At 38.3% G+C, this 15,566-nt stretch overlaps 1 pseudogene; it reads left to right on the top strand.

Annotated features, from left to right (window-relative positions):
- Positions 1 to 380: 380 nt before the first annotated feature.
- On the top strand, positions 381 to 1,557 carry LOC100156370 (small ribosomal subunit protein eS1-like; annotated as a pseudogene).
- The last annotated feature ends 14,009 nt before the right edge of the window (positions 1,558 to 15,566 follow it).

Genomic DNA, 15,566 nt, shown 5'->3' with positions numbered 1-15,566 from the left:
CTCCTCTTAAGACTGCATCAGGGATTGATTCAGCACTCAGAAGTAAATGAGAAAGTGTCTCAACGTCACCAGAAAGTCTCAAACAAGACTGAAAGCGTCTCAAAGATGTCAGGAAAAGCCTCAGTGTCCTTGTATATGGGCCTCAAATGGGTCAGGAAGACATTCATATGTCAGGAAGAGGGTCAGATTAATCAGGGAGAATCTCAAATAGGTAGGGAAGGACCAAAAACATGTCAGGATGGAAGAGTCAAAGTCTCAAAAAGAAGAAAGGGCTCTGAGCAGCACATTGATGTCTGGCAGGAGCAAGCACCTAATGAAAGGCAGCAAAAAGGGAGCCATGAAGAAAGTGGTTGATTCAATTTCTGGGAAAGATTGGTATGATGTTCAATGTAAGAAATATTGGAAAAACACTAGTCATGAGAACTCAAGGAATTAAATTGCATCATGTTTTTTTAATTAATTTATCTTTTTAGGGCCATACCCGAAGCATATTTTATGTTCCCGGTCTAGGGGTTGAATCAGAGCTGTAGCCACCAGCCTACACCACAGCCACAGCAAACGCCAGATCTGAGCCGTGTCTGTGACCTACACCACAGCTCACCGCAATGACAGATCCTTAAGACACTGAGCGAGGCCAGGGATTGAACCTGCGTCCTCATGGATATTAGGTTTGTTACCACTGAGCCACGATGGGAGCTCCTGCATCATGTTTTTATTTATTTTTTATGTTTTTATTTTTTGGTCTTTTTAGGGCCGCACCCATGGCATGTGGATGTTCCCAGGCTAGGGGTTGAATCGGAGCTGTAGCTTCCGGCCTACGCCACAGCCACAGCAACGTGGGATCCAAGCCGCATCTGCAGCCTACACCACAGTTCACGGCATTGCCAGATCCTCAACCCACTGAGCAAGGCCAGGGATCGCACCCGCGTCCTCATGGATGCTAGTTGGGCTTACTAACCTCTGAGTCACAAGGGGAACTCCTGAGCCTTGCTGATCTGCAGAATGAAGTTGCATTCAGAATATTCAAGCTAATTACTGAGGATATCCAGGGCAAAAAATGCCTGACTGACTTCCGGGTCACGGAGTTTACCTGTGGCAAAATGTGTCCATGGTCAAAAATGGCAGCCCACGATTTTAGCTCATGTCAGTGTCAATAGTACTGAATTTAACTTGCTTTGTCCATTTTACTAACAAGTGTGAAACCACTAGGTTTGGAAGAGCCCTTAGACTCAACACCAACAGGTCTGCCAAATCCAGAAGAAGATGATGGAAATCATGACCTTAGAGATGTAGACAAATGACTTGAAAAAAGTGGTCCATAAATTGATTCCAGACAGCATTGGAAAGGGCATAGAAGAGGTTTGCCGATGTGCTTATCTGCTCCACGATGTCTTTGATAGAGAAGGAGGGATTTTGAAGAGGCCCAAGTTTGACTTGGGAAGACTCATGGGACTTGATGGTGATGGTAGCAGTTCTGGAGAAGCTACTGAGGATGAGACAAGTACTAAAGATGAACAAGCAGATGGATATGAGCCACCAGCCCCAGAATCTGTTTAAAATTTAGAATTTAGTGGTGACAAATAAAAAAGTTATTTCTGACCAAAAAGAAGGAAGGCTCTCAAACATGTCAAAAAGTGCCTCGGTCTAACAGGAAGACTCTTACATAGTAAGGAGGAATCTCAAACACCTCAGGAGAAGTCTCAAAAAGTGGAGTGTGTTGTTTAATGTCCTCTTATTTGTGAGTTTTCCAAATTTATTTCACTTATTGATTTCTAAGATCACTCTACTGTGATTAGAGACATACTTTCTATTAGTTCAGTCTTTGTAAATTGAAGATTTTCTTATGGCTTAACATACGGTCTTGTTTGGAGAATGTTTCATGTGCACTTGAGAAGAATTTATTTTCTGCTATTGTTGAGTGAAGTGTTCTGTGGGTGTCTGTTTAGTCTAGTTGGTTTATTTATTTATTTATTTATTGTCTTTTTAGGGCTGCACCCGTGGCATATGGAGGTTCCCTGGCTAGGGTCCATTCAGAGCTGTTGCTGCCGGCCTACACCACAGCCACAGCAACGCCAGATCTGAGCTGCACCTGCGAACTACACCACAGCTCACGGCAACTCCAGATCCTTAACCCACTGAGTGAGGCCAGGAATCAAACCCGCAACCTCATGGTTCCTAGTTGGATTCGTTTCTGCTGTGCCATGATGGGAACTCCTAGCCTAGTTGGTTTATAGTGCTGTTCGAGTCTTCTATTTCCTTGTTGATCATTTACCATTTAGACCTTCTGCCCAGTTGTTCTATCCATTATTAAACAGGGGCTATTGACGTCTCCAACTATTATTGTTGACTTGAACATTTCTCCCTTAATATTTGTCAATTTTTACTTCATGTATTTTGGGTTGTTAGGTACATATATGTTTATAATTGTTATAACTCCCAGATACATTAACCATTTTATCATTATAAAATATACTTTTAAAAATCTCTAGTAACATTTTTTGTTTTAAAGTCTATTTTACTAGATGTTAATATAGCCACTCCAGCTTTCTTGTGGTTGCTGTTTATACCATATATATCTTTCCATTCTTTTACTTTCAGTCTATTTGTATCTTTGAATATAATTTTTTTTTTCGTCTTTTGTCTTTTGAGGGCTACACCTGCGGCATATGGAGGTTCCCAGGCTAGGGGTCGAATCAGAGCTGCAGCTGCCGGCCTACACCACAGCCACAGCAATTGTGGGATCCCAGCCAGGTCTGCAACCGATGCCACAGCTCATAGCAATGCCAGATCCTTAACCCACCGAGTGAAGCCAGGGATCGAACACGCAACCTCATGGTTCCTAGTTGGATTTGTTTCTGCTGTGCCACGAAGGGAACTCCTGCATCTTTGAACATAAATCGTAACAGTGTATAGTTAGATCCTATATTTTAATCCAGTCTAATGATTTGCTTTTTTACTTGATTGTTTAATCCATTCGTATTTAATGTTATTATTGATATAGTTAGAATTATGGCTACTATTTTACCTTTTGATTTCTATATGTGCCATGTCCCTTGTTCCTCTATTCCTGGTTTACTCTATTTTGCACTAAGTGAATATTTTCTAATATAACATCCTAGTTAATTTAATGATTTTTTTCACTATATTTTAGAAATTATTTCCTCAGTTACTCTAGGCTCACCCTATACATCTTAACGTATCAAAATTTACTTCAGATTTATACTAACTTAATTCTGGTGAGATATATAGATGTTACTCCAGTATAGCTCTATTCCATTTCCCTCTTTTTGTGCTATTATTGTTGTATATTTTATATCTTATATATATTATAAACCCAACAATGCATTGTGTAATTATTACTTTAATTTTATGTCTTTTGAAGAACTAGAAGAAAGGAGAGCAATATGGGATTATATTATGCCATTATATTACTAGAACCATAATATATGATTATATTAGCCTTATATATCATTTCTAATTCTCTTCATTTGTTCCTATGGATTTTTTTTGTGTGTGTCTTTTTAGGGCCACACCCATGGCATATGGAGGTTCCCTGGCTAGGGGTGGAATCAGAGCTGTAGCTGCTGGCCTATACCACAGCCACAGCAACACCAGATCCGAGCTGCGTCTGCGACCTATACCACAGCTCATGGCAACACCGGATCCTTAACCCACTGAGTAAGGCCAGGAATCAAACCTGTGTCCTCATGGATGCTAGTCAGATATGTTTCCACTGAGCCACAACGGGAACTCCCCTATGGATTTTTGTTACCATCTGGTTTCATTCCCTTTGTCCAATACAGCTTAGCCACCACCCATTTCCTTTGTGCTATTATTGGCAAATATATTACATTTCTATATGTTATAGGCCCACTAATACAATTATAAACATACTGTTTTATATAATTGCTTTTAAAATCAGTTAAAAGAAGAAGAAATATGCATTTATACTGACCTCTATAATTACATCAACTTGTACTATTTTTTTCCTGTGATTCAAATGGCTGGGGTCACTTGCTTTTAACCTGAAGAACTTTCTTTAGTATTTCTTGTAAGCTGGGTGTACTAGCAATAAGTTTTCTCAGTTTTTGTTCATCTGGTAATGTCTTTATTTCACCATCATTTTTGAAAGACAACTTGGCTAGATTCTCTGTAGACTTTTATCTTTGAGCACTTTGAATGTGTTATCCCACTGCCTTTGTACTTGTGTTGTTTTGCTGAGAAGTCAACCGTTAATCTCATTGGTGTTCCCTTGTGACTAGGTGTTTTTTCTTGCCACTTTCAAGATTTTATTCTTGTCTTTGGCGTTCCACATTTTTTACTGTGATATGTCTGTTGATGGTTCTTTTTGAACTTATCCTACATGGAATTTGTTGAGCTTCCTGGAGCATAGGGTTTTCCTCAAATTTAGGAAATTTTCTGACTTTTTTGGAATATTTTTTCTGCTCTTTTCTCTCCTCTCCTCTTGGTATTCCCATTACATTGATGTTGGTGTGCTTAATGATGAACCATATTTCTGAAGTTCGGTTCATGTTTCTTCATTCTATTTTTCCTGTTCTTCAGACTGCATAATCTCCATTGATCTATCTTTAAATTTACTCTTTCTTTTCCCAGTTTAAAGCTACTTTTGAGCCTCTCTGGTGAATTTTTCATCTCAGTTATTTTCTTTTCTAATATATGCATTCAATCCTACACATTTCCTTCTCTCTTTTTTTTTTTTTTTTTTTTTTTTTGTCTTTTTGCTATTTCTTGGGCTGCTCCCGCGGCATATGGAAGTTCTCAGGCTAGGGGTCGAATCAGAGCTGTAGCCCCCGGCCTACGCCAGAGCCACAGCAACGCAGGATCTGAGCCGTGTCTGCAACCTACACCACAGCTCACGGCAATGCCAGATCCTTAACCCACTGAGCAAGGGCAGGGACTGAACCCGCACCCTCATGGTTCCTAGTCGGATTCGTTAACCACTGCGCCACGATGGGAACTCCTACACATTTCCTTATAAGTACTGCTTTTACTGCCTCCCACAAATTTTGATAAGTTGTGTTTTTGGTTTCATTTAATTCAAAATTTTAAAAATTTTCTCTTCAGATCTCTTCTTTGACCCATGAGTTATTTAAAAGGATGTTTAATTTCCACATACTTTGCAATTTTCCAGTTATCTTTCTGTTAGTAATTTCTAGTTTAACTCCATTGTTGTCTGAGAGCAGATAATGTATAATTCCTATTCTTTTAAATCTGTTAAGGTGTGTTTGTTTTATGGCCAAGAATTTGTTCTACCTTGCAGAATATCCCATGGGAGCTTGAGAAGACTATGTATTCTGCTGTTGTTAGATGAAATAGACTATAGATGTCAATTATACCCAGTTGATGGATAGAGTTGTTGAATTTAATGATACATTTTGCTGATTTTCTGACACCTGGATCTATCCATTTCTTTTTTTTTAATTTTTTTTTGGGGGGCTCCATCTACAGCATGTGGAAATTCTCAGGTCAGGGATTGAACCTGAGCCACAGCAGTGACAAAGCTAGATCCTTAACTGCTAGACCACCAGGGAACTCCTAGATATGTCCATTTCTGATAGAGGTGAAGTCTCCAACTATGATAGTAGACTCATCTGCTTCTCTTTGCAATTGTGTTTTGGCCGCACATAGTTTGACACCCTGTTGTTAGGCATATATACATTAAGGATTGTTATGTCTTTTTAGAGAATTGACTTCTTTATCATTGTATAATGCTCTTCTTTATCCTTGACAACTTTACTTGCTTTGAAGTTTGCTCTGAAATTAATATTATGATTCCTGCTTTCTTTGATTAGCGTTAGCATGGTATATTTTCTTCCATCCATTTAATTTCAATCTATATGTGTTTTTAAAGTGGGTTTCTTGTAGACAGCATATAGTTGGGTCTTGGTTTTTGATCCATTCTTACATTGTCTTTTAATTGGTGCTCTTAGACCATTGGCATTCAAAGTGATTATTGATAAGTTGGATTAATATCTACCATATTCATTACTGTTTTTTTTTTATTTTTTAAAAATTTTTAATTTTTAAAATTTTTTTGTCTTTTTGCTACTTCATATGCTGCTCCCTTGGCATATGGAGATTCCCAGGCCAGGGGTCTAATTGGAGCCGTAGCCACCGGCCTACGTCAGAGCCACAGCAACGCGGGATCCAAGCTGCGTCTGCAACCTACACCACAGCTCACGGCAACGCCGAATCGTTAACCCACTGAGCAAGGGCAGGGACCGAACCCACAACCTCATTGTTCCCAGTCGGATCCGTTAACCACTGCACCACCACGGGAACTCCCATTACTGTTTTTCTATTTGTGGCTCTTGTTCTTTGTTCCTCTTTTTGTCTTCTACTTTTTTCTTACTTTTTTTGGTTTTAATTGAGCATTTTTTTGTAATTTCATTTTCTCTCTTTTTGTAGCATAACAGTCATAATTCTCTTTTTAACTTTGTTAGTGGTCATCCTAGAGTTTGCAATATACATTTATAGCTAAATGATATCCACTTTCAAATAGCACTGTACCATTTTATGAGTAGTGTGAGTACCTTAGAGTAACAAGATAACCCTAATTACCTCTCCCATCCCTTGTATAATTGCTGTCATTCATTTCACTTATATCTAAGCATACATAAGCATATATCTATATCTATGATGTATGTATACACATATATAATCAACTATATTGGTATTATTATTTTAAACAAACTGTCATCTGTTAGATCAGTTACGCAAAAGAAAAGGTTTCAATTTTGCTTCCACTTATTCCTTCTTTGATATTTTTCCTTAATTTGTATGCATTGAGTTTCTGATCTGTATTATTTTCCTTCTCTCAAAAGAACTTCTAACAGTTCTTGCAAAGCAGGTCTACTGGCAACAAATTTTTTCAATTTTTGTTTTTCTGAGAAAGTAGTTTCCCTTCACCTTTGAAAGGTTAATTTTGCAGGGTACAGAACTCTAGGTTTGTGGGTTTTTTTTTTTTTTTCACCTCTCAACACTTTAAATGTTTCACTCCATTCTCTTCTTCCTCGCATGGTTTCTGAGGACTAGTTAAATGTAATTCTTCTCTTTGTTCCTCAATAGGAAAGGTGTTGTGGGTTTTTGTTGTTATTTTTGTTGTTTTGTTTGTTTTTTAAACCTCAGACTTCTTTCAAGTTTTTTCTTTACCTCTGATTTTCTGTAGTTTAAAAATGATATGCCTAGGTGTAGTTTTGTTTTCATTTATCTCACTTTGCAGTCTCTGAGATATCTGTATCTGTGGTTTGGTGTTTGACATTAATTTGGTGGAAATTCTCAGTTGTTAATGTTTCAAACATTTCGTCTTTTCTCTCTTTCTTCTTATCGTATTCTCCTTATGCCTATATTACACTTTTTAAAAGTCCCACAGTCCTTGGATTTTTTTTCCAGACTTTGTTCTCTTTGCTTTTAGTTTTGGAGGATTCTATTGACGTATCCTCTAGCTCAGAGATTCTTTTCTCAGCTCTGTCCAGTATACTAATAAGCCCATCAAAGGCATTCTTCCTTTCTGTTACAGTGTTTTTAATCACTAACATTTCTTTATGGCTTTCTTAGGAATCTTATCTCTCTGCTTACACTACCCATCTGTTTTTACATGATGTCTACTTTATCTATTAGAGCCCTTAGCATTTTAATCATGGTTGTTTTAAATTCCTGGTCTGATAATTCTAACATTCCTTCCACGTCTGGTTCTGAGGCTTACTCTCACTTCAAAGTGTGTTTTTTGCTTTTCGGTACGCCTTGTAATTTTTTTCTTAATAGCCAGACATGGTGTACTGGGTAAAAGAAACTGCTGTAAACAAGCCTTAGTAATATGGTGGTGAGGTCTGGGAGGAGGGGAAGCATTGCATAGTCCTATGATTAGATCTCAGTCTTTTAGTGAAACTATGCCTCTGGACTGTGAACTTCACAAGAGTTTCTGGTTTTGTTCTTCTCCCATAGTTGGGGCAAGATGGCTAGAATGGGCTGGAGTTGAGTGTTTCCCTTCCCCAGGTGGGTTAGGCTCTGATAATAACCAGTAGGTGAGGCTCTGGTTAACTAGTTTCCAGTGAGGGCAGACCTTAAGGAGAACAAAGTATGGTAGTGTATTTCACACTCTTGGAAGTTCCTGTTGTGGCTCAGTGGGTTAAGAACTTGACATAGTGTCCATGAGGATGCAGGTTTGATCCCTGGCCTTGCTCAGTGGGTTAAGGATCCAGCATTAATGCAAGCTGTGGCATAGGTCACAGAAGTGACTCAGATCCCATGTGGCTGTGGTGTAGACCTGCAGCTCTGATTTGACCCCTAGCCCAGGAACTTCCATATGCTTCAGGTGTGGCCTGAAAAAGACCCCTCAAATGCTTCCTTTTTCTCTCCCCCTCTCCAGAAGCCTGAGGGTTTTCTTTCTTTGATATTTACTGTGGAAAATTGGCTGAGTTCCTGGAGGTAAATCTCACAATATTGTGGAGGCTCCCTTATGATTGGGTCCCCCTGGAGTTTTTAGCTGTCAGAGTTGCACACTGTGCTTCCAGCAATTCATCGATTACATTTCAGATTTTCTGACTCTTGCACTGGTTCCTATGGTGGTTTCCACTCGTGAGTCTCTGCTCAAGGAAACTGTGACTCCCTGTGTTCGCTTGTCTGTCTTGTTAATCTTAAGGGCAATGTTTTGCCCTATGTTCTCCCCTCTTACAGGTCAATGAAGAGCTGTTGCTTTTTCAGTCTGTTTAGCTTTTCACTTGCTGTTAGGACAGAGTGGCAACTTCCAAGCTCCTCACATGCAGAACCCGAAACTGAAAGTCTCAGTTATTGTATTTCCAACTCCAGAATTTGCATTTTGTTCTTAAAAAAACAACAACAACAAAAAAAACCAAACTTCTGTCTCTTTATTGCTATTCCATACTTGAGAAGACATGGTCATTCTCTTAGTTGATTAGCACTGCTATAACAAAAATACCATAGGCTGAGTGGTTTAAAGAACATTTATTTCACATAGTTCTGGAGGCTGGGAAGTCCAAGATCAAAGTGATGGCATATTTGGTAAGGGCCTGCTTCCTGGTTCACAGATAGCTATGTTTTCATTGTATCTTCACAAGGCAGAAGGAGCACCCTGAGGTCTCTCTTATTAGAATAGCAATCTCATTCTTTTTTTTTTTTCTTCTTATAGCTGCATTTGTGGCTAAGAAAGTTCCTGAACTAGAGGTTGAATCAGAGCTGCAGCTGCAGGCTTACATGACAGCCACAGCAATGCCAGATCCTTAACCCACTGAGCAAGACCAGGAATAGAACCTGTATCCTCATGGCCACTATGTCAGGTTTCTAACCTGCTGAGCCACAACCACAAAGGAAGCTCCTAGTAATCCCATTTTTAAGGGCTCCACTCTCATGATCTGATTATTTCCCAAAGGCTCTGCTTCCAAATGCTGTAACATTGTGGATTAGATTTCAACATATAAATTTTGAGGGGAACACAAACATTCAGTCTACCACAGTCACCATACCTTCCTTCCTTTCTTTCTTTAAGCATAATTTCCTTCAGTTCTTTGAATATATTTATAATGGCTACTTTGACATCATGGTCTATTAAATGACATCTGATTGCTCTCACAGGCAGTTTCTGTTGCCTGATTTTTTTCCTGTGTCTGAATCATACTTTTCATGTATTTTTTCCTATATATGAATCATACTTTTCATACTTTTTTCCTGTTTCTTTTCATGTCTTGTAATTTTTTGTTAAAAACTGGACATTTTATATAATATAGCAACTGTGGGCACTAATTCTCTTGCCCTTGGGGCTAGTTATTGTTGTTTGTTTGCTTATATACTTGCTTAGTGACTGGCTAGATTCTTTTAGTGAAGTTGATTTCCCCTTCAATGTGAAACCTCTGATATTGCTCCTCAGAGGGCAAAGTCTTGGGCTTGAAAGTGCCTTTAGCAGAGCTCTCTTTGACTCTCTCTTGGTCCCCCATCACACCCAGCTGTTAAACTGCACTAATTGCTGGCTGATTGCTCTATTGCTTTCAACAATGCTCTAGGGCATAAGTTGCCCCACAGAAGGAACCCTTAAAATTCAGACTACTTTGAAGGGATAGTGTTTGAAGTCAATGTTGGAGGTTTTTTCTTGCTCTAGGAGGACCGTTCTAGCTGTAACTTTCCCTGGTTCTCCCTGTAAACTAGCTGGCCTGTGATTTAGTTTATATCACTAATGAAACTATCAGTCTTCTCCTAATTGCTTTCCACCAAATCCTCCATAATTTTTGAGTTTCCTTAAGCTTAAGTTTACCCACACTATGTTTCTTTTTTTAAAATTAAAATATATTTTTAAAATTAATGTATAGTTGATTTACAATGTTATGCCAATTTCAGCTATATAGCAAAGTGACCCAGTCATACATATCTATGCATTCTTTTTTTTTTTTTTAATATATTGTCTTCCATCATGGTCTATCCCAAGAGATTGGATACAATCAATCTCTTGATTCCCTGTGCTATACAGTAGGGCCTTATTGTTTGTTCATTTTAAATGCATCTCCAAACTCCCAGTCTGTCCCACTCCCTCCCTCCTACCCCTTGGCACACTGTTTCAAATAAAGTTAATTCCTTTGGAAAGAGCTCCATAGCTCTCTGTTTTATGGTTTGCTGGTCACTTTGGGCAAAACTTCTAAGCTGTGGCTCCATAGCTGGGGAGAGGAACAGTGCCATGCTTTTTTCTAAGTGATTTAGGAGCTGGGCACCAAGCAGGGGGTGGTGGCCTCTGGTCTTCTCAGTTTACCTATTCCTGGATGAAACCTCTGCCCTATAAAAAAGCTGAGACAAGAGTGATCAATGCCCCAGTATTCTCAGTGTTCTGCACTTGAAGGTCTGCACAGTGTTCCTCCACTCAAGGAGTAGGGCTATGTGGAAGACAGGAGCCTCTAACCTCTCAACCATGCTCACGTGGAACATAGCCTCTGCAACCGTTATCCAGAGGGTGGAGTGATAAATACTGAAGATCCGCCCCTCCTGGGAAAATTTACAAATATGTGGAAATTAAACAAAACACTTTTGAACAACCAGTGGGGCAAAGAGGACCTCAAAAGCAAAATTAGAAAAATCTTGAAACAAACAAAAATGGAAGCACAACATGCCAAAACTCTTGGGTTGCAACAAAAGAAGTTCTAAGAGGGAAATTAATAGCAACAAAGACCTGCACTAAGAAAAAAAGAAAAGGTTTCACATAAATGACATAATTTTACACCTTAAGGAACCAGGAAAAAAAAAAAAAAAGAGCAAATAGAGACCAGAAAAAAAAAAAAAAAGAAAAGAAAGAAAGAAAGAAAAGATCAACAAAATCAAGCATTGGGTTTTTTTTTTGAAAGATAAGTGAAATTGACAAATTTTTAGCTAGACTAACCAAGCCAAAAGAAGGCTCAAATAAGTAAAATCAGAAATGAAAAAGAAGACATTACAACTGATACTGCAAAAGTAAAAAGGCCAATAAAGACTGCTATGAACAATTATTCACTAAAAAGCTGGTTAACCTAGAAGAAATGGAAAAATTCCTAGAAATATAAAATCTATGTTAAGAAATACAAAATGTGAACAGACCAATAATGAGTAAGGAGACTGAATAAGTAATCAAAACCCTCCCAACAAAGAAAAGCCCAGGACCAGATGATTTCACTGGTGAATTCTATTAAATATATAAAGAAGAATTGATACCAATCTTTCTTAAACCCTTCTAAAAAATTGAAGAGGATGAAACACTTCTAGACTCATTTTCTGAAGCCGGAGTTACCCTCATACCAAAACCAGATAAAGATGCTATAAGAAAACACTCACAAAAATTTACTCAAAATTGTTAAAATTCTTGAATGTAAGACTTCAGGAATTCCCTGGTGGCTCAGTGGGTTAAGGATCTAGCATTGTCACTGCTATGGTGGGGGTTTGACCCCTGGTCTTGGAATGTCCATGTGACATGGTGCAGACAAAAAAAAAAAAAAAAAAAAAATAGCTTTGAACCCATAAAACTTCAAGAAGAAAACATAGGAGAAAATCTCCTTAACATTGGTGTTGGCAATTAATTTAAAATTTTTTTTTCTTTTTTGGCTGCACCCATGACATATGGAAGTTTACAGGCCAGGGATAAAATATGAGCCAGAGCTGCAACCTACAGCACAGCTGCAGCAATGCTGGATCCTTAACCCACTGTGCCCGGGCAGGGATCAAACTGGTACCACCACAGAGACAAGCCAGATTATTAGCCCATGCACCACAGTGGGAACTCCAGCAATGGTTTTTTATAACACCAAAAGCATAAACAAGAAAAGGAAAAATAAATAAGTGGGACCACAGCAAGTTAATCATCTACACATCAAAAGAAACAATAAACAAAATGAAAAGGCAACTTAAGGAATAGTAGAAAATATTTGCAGACTGTATATCTGATAACAGGTTAATATCCAAAGTATATATAGCACTCACACAACTCAATAGCAAAAAACCTCCCAAATAATCCAATTAAAAATGGTCAAAGGGGGAGTTCCCTGGTGGCTCAACAGTTAAGGATCTGTCATTGTCAGTGATGCGGCTTGGGTCACTGCTGTGACGCTGGCTCAATCCATGGCCCGGGGAACTTCTGCATGCTGTGGACATGCCCAAAAAGAAAAAAAAAATGGTCAAAGGGCTTGAAAAGATAATTTCCTAAAGAAGACATACAAATGGCCAACAGGCCATGAAGAGATACTCAGCATCGCTAATCATCAAGGAAATGTAGATCAAAACCACACTGAGCCATTACCTCACACATTAGAGTGGCTGTCATCAAAAAGATAAGAAATAACAAGTACTGGCAAGAATGCAGAAAAAAGAATATTTATGGACATTGGTGGGAATGTAAACTTGTAGAGCTATTTGGAAAACTGGAAGCGCCTCAAAAAATTAAAAATAGAATTAACATATCTCAAATATCTGCACTCCCATGTTCAATGCAGCATTATTACCAACAGCCAATACATGAAAACAATCTAAATGCCCATTGGTTGATGAATGGATGAGTAAAATGTGATATATACATAGAGATACAGGAATATTATTCAGCCATAAAAAGGAAGGAAATCCTCCCATTTGCGATAACATGAGTGGACCTTGAGGGCATTATGCTAAGTGAAATAAGTCAGACAGAGAAAGCCAAACACTGTATGATCTTACTGATATGTGGAATCTAACAAGGCTGAACTCAGAAACAAAGAGGAGCATGGTTGTTGCCATGGGCTGGTGTGAGTGATGGTGGTGGTGGTGGTGAAAGAAATGAGATACGCTGGTCACAGGGTCCAAACTTACAGTTATAAGATGAATAAGTTCTGGGAATCTAAGATATGGCATGGTGAGTAGTAAGCAATAGTTTATTATGTACTTGGAAGCTGCTAAGAGACTAAATCTTAAATGTTCTCACCATACACAGAGAAAAGGTAGTTATGTCAGGTGACAGAGGTGTTAACTAACCTTATAGTGGTAATTATTTCACAATATACAATGGAAAAAATAAAAATCATTATTAAAAAACCTAATATACATGTGTATCAAATGATCACGTTGCACAGCTTAAAGTAACACAATGCTATGTGTCAAGTATAGCTCAATAAAACTGGAGAAAAATAAAGCCATTTATAATCTTAAAAAAAAAACCCCACACATCAGGAAGAGTCTCCATGTCTCAAACATGTTCTTAAAGGTTTTAAGTTAGAAACAGTTTTAAAGATATCAGAAAGTATCTCAAAATTGAAAGTCATCAGAAAGAGTTTTTTGGGTGGTGTTGTTGCTGTTGTTTTTTTATAACAAAGTTGATATATAACTCACATCCAGTAAAATTCACCACTTTATATAATTTAGTGGTTTTTAGTATGTATACAAGGTCATGCAACAACCACCACTATCCATTTCCAAAATATTTTCATCACTCTAAGAATAGCCCAAGACCCATTAGCAGTCACTCAACCATTCTTCCCTACCCCCAGCCAGTGGCAATGACTAATCTACTTTCTGTCTCTATATTTTGCCTATTTTGACACTGCATATAAATGGAGATATGATTCATAACATGTGGCCTTTTTTCCTGGTTTCTTTCTCTTATGATGTTTTCAAGATCCATACATGCTATAGAATATATCAGTAATTCATTCCTTTTTATGGCCGAATAGTAGTCCATTGTATGGATATATCACATTTTATTTATGCATTCATCAGTTGATGGACATTTGGGTTGTTTCTACTTTGGGCTATTATGGGTAATACCACTATCAACATTTGAGTACAAGTTTTGTGTGGGCATCAGTTTTTATTTCTCATGGAGTGTATACCTAGGAGTGGGATTGCTGGGTCCTATGATAAGGAAGAGTTTTAATTACCTCAGGAAGGGTCATAGATAAAACAAGAAGGGTCTCGATCATATAGAAAGGGTTTAAATACATCAGGAAGTGTTGCAAATGTATCATAAATGCTCTCAAAGGGAGAGGAAGCATCTCAAAGACATGAGAAATCATCTCAAAGAAGTCAGGAATGGTGGGGTTATCGGATGCAACTTGGAATGGATTCACAATGAGATCCTGCTGAGTAGCATTGAGAACTATGTCTAGATAATTATATTGCAACAGAACAAAGGGTGGGAAAAAATGTATACATGTAAGTGTAACTTGGTCCCCATGCTGTACAGTGGAAAAAAAATTAATTAAAAAAAAAGTCAGGAATGGTCTCATCATAGGAAGATTTCAAAATATGTCTGTAAGAGTTCCAAACTGAAATGAACATCTTAAATACATCACAAATGGTAAAGGGTTTCAAACCCAAAGGAAAAGTGTCATATAATAAGAAAGGTGTAAATTCTGTTAAGAAAGGTCTCAATAAGTTAGTCTTAACATTTTATGAGAAAGGGTCTCAAATAGTTAGGAAAGGTAGCATTAAGTTAGGAAGGGTCTCAAACATATCAAGAGTCATCTTACCCAGGCAGGAAGAGACTCAAATAGTCAAGAGGAATATCTAACACCATAGGAGACTCAAAACAAGTCAGGAAGGGTCTCAGATTTGTCAGGCAGGGTTTAAAATATGCCTCTAATTGTCCTAAGCCAGCCAGCAAATTAGGGAGAGCATCATACATTAGGAAGGGTCTCAAATCTGTCCGGAGACATCTCAAACAGGTCAGAAAGGGGTCGGAGTTAGAGAAACAGTGTCTCAACCATCACAAATCATCTCAAACATGTCAGGAACAGTTTCAGAGTCATTAGGAAGAATTTCAAATAGGTCAGTAAGTGTCTCACACTGAGAGCAACAGTCGCCAATAGCTGGGAAAGGTCACGATATGTCAAGAAGTCTTAAACTTGTCAGGAAGCATCTCAAATCAATAAATTCAGGTCTCAAACAGGTCAGGAAGGAGACCTCCTGCAAATCACAAAGGGTCTTAGGCAAGTCAGAAAGCATCTGGGAAAAGCCTCGACTTTGTAAGGGTTTCAAACATGGCAGGCAAATCTCAAATGGTCAGGAAGAGTCTCACCATGTAAGGATGTGTTTCAAACATGATAAGAAGTGTCACA

Source organism: Sus scrofa, chromosome X (assembly GCF_054392235.1).
Source record: "Sus scrofa isolate SSC_HxYL_T2T_F1_AM1 chromosome X, Sscrofa_HxYL_maternal_Yorkshire_Landrace_v2.0, whole genome shotgun sequence".
NCBI classification, from domain to species: Eukaryota; Metazoa; Chordata; class Mammalia; order Artiodactyla; family Suidae; genus Sus; species Sus scrofa.
This window is presented reverse-complemented; position numbering and strand designations above follow the sequence as displayed.